We start from the raw sequence: 2,007 nt of genomic DNA on the forward strand, positions 1-2,007 counted from the left end.
TCAGTTTTCCATGTCCTTTTCCACCCCATCCTGCTAATCCTCTAAAGACAGGGAGTGAGTTTGGGGCTTAGGGAAGATCCCCCTGCAGCACAGGCTGTGCTGGCAGTGCCCCAGGCTGGTGGAGCACCGATCCTGATCCGTGCTCAGCCCAGCCGGGATGTGCCAGAGCCACGGCTGCTCCGTGGCTGCAATTCCCGCTCTGCCTCATCCCTCATCCCCCGTCCCAGAGCAAACCCTTCCCGTGCTGGGTTGGCCGTGAGCGTCAGCACAACTGCCTTAACCCCATCCTATCCTCACCCCCTGCTTTTGTGCTGCATCCCAGGGTTAATCCCACCAGGAGCCTCCCCGTCGTGTGAACCCGGAGGTGCCTCTGGGATGGCGTTCATGGAGTGAGGAGTTCATGGAGTGGTTTTGGAGTTGGTTTCCTTCTCCCCAGAGCAGAATGCTGTGACACCTGTGACCACCCAAACCTCCCAGCTCAGCCCCTGCTCCATCCTGCTGCAATCCCAGCCAGCCAGGAGGGAAGGACGCAGCGTTCCCCTCGCGCGATGTTCTCCCTCAGCGCATCCGGAGGTTTCCGAGCAGCCTGGATGAGGTTTTCCTGGGCAGGGGGGAAGGTGACACTTGTGTGATTCACCTCCGTGTCCCTGCTTTTCCTGGCTCAGATTGCAGTCCCGTGTGTGGGGGTCACCAACATTCCTCCTTGGGAAGGGGAGGGAAGGAGCAGCCTGTTCCCAGCAGAGCCCACAGCTCGTGCCTTCACCAGCACCACCGAGCGCAGCGAATTCCGGATCAAGGAATCTTTTCCTCTCTATGGCTTTGTTTTTCCTTTCCATCCTCTTTTTGTTTTAGCATCAGGGAGCGCGGGAAGGTTCACAGTCTCCTTAAAATTTCCATGGGAGATTCCTGCGAGGCCCTGAGACACCTGCAAGGACGTTCAGCGTTCCTGCTCGGAGCGGGAACGTGGCACTTTGTCAGGAGCTGCTCCAGCTCCAGCATCCCGAGAGGCCTGAGCTTTAATTGCTCCCTCATTAGGAGGTGCTTCATTAGCTCAGTTCCAGCCCAGCCCCGGAGTCGGCTCTGCCTTCCCAGCCCTCCCAGCCAGGCAGGAGCACGGAATGGTTGGGCGTGGATTGCACTTTATAGGGACACAGACCCTGCTCAGCCACTGATGTCCCAGAGTCTGGAGGGAACTGTTGTCATTCCTGTGCTGCGGGAGCCTGGGCGAGGCGGACGGGTTGGGAAGTGCTGGTGTTCCATGGGCTCTGTCTGAGCCCCAGGATGGGAATTCCACCTTCCCTCAGAGTGTTTCTGTTCCAAGCCAGTCGAGATCGGGGATAAGTGGAGCAAATCCAGCTGTTCCTCCTCCCAGGCTCCTTCCTTGGCCTCTTTCCCAGAGGGGTGTTTTGTCGGAAGGATCCCCTGGTGTGTCGTGGCTGAGCAGGGTCAGGATGTGCAGTGGGATCGCTGTGGATATCATGGGATGGATCCCTCCTTCCTGAGCCCCCCCAACGGGAAGGATTTGGGGGTGAAGGGATGAAGTGGCTGCTCTGGAAGGGGACATCCTGGGGGGATGGAATTCCGTGAGGAAAGTAAATGCCAGCAGGAACATCTGCTGGGGCCGTCCCTCCCATCCTGCTCCATCCTGTTTCCTTCTTTCCCAAATCATCCCAAATAACCACAAAACCCCCCCAGGGCACAAACTTGGGATTCACAGCTCCTGAGACATCCCAAGATCTGAGCAGTCCTTGGGCTTTCCTCCACCACCAGCGAGCAGAGAGGCTTCCCTGGAGCGGTGCCACCATCCCGAACATCCTCCCTTGCTACCCCCCCCCTCCCCGCCTCCTTCTCTCGGGATTTCCAGCGGCATCCCAGGCTCACAGCAAAGCTCAGGTTCGCTTGTAGGATTCATCCCAGCTCCCGGAGGAGACGGGAAGGGCTCTGGGCGGCTGCACCTTTCCCAAGGGAAAGGCGTTTTCCCCCTTCCCACAGTTTTCCTGCTGCTTC

This window comes from Empidonax traillii, unplaced genomic scaffold, assembly GCF_003031625.1.
Source record: "Empidonax traillii isolate 1590-97213 ecotype Southwest subspecies unplaced genomic scaffold, ASM303162v1 scaffold1060:size1239554, whole genome shotgun sequence".
Lineage (NCBI taxonomy): Eukaryota > Metazoa > Chordata > Aves > Passeriformes > Tyrannidae > Empidonax > Empidonax traillii.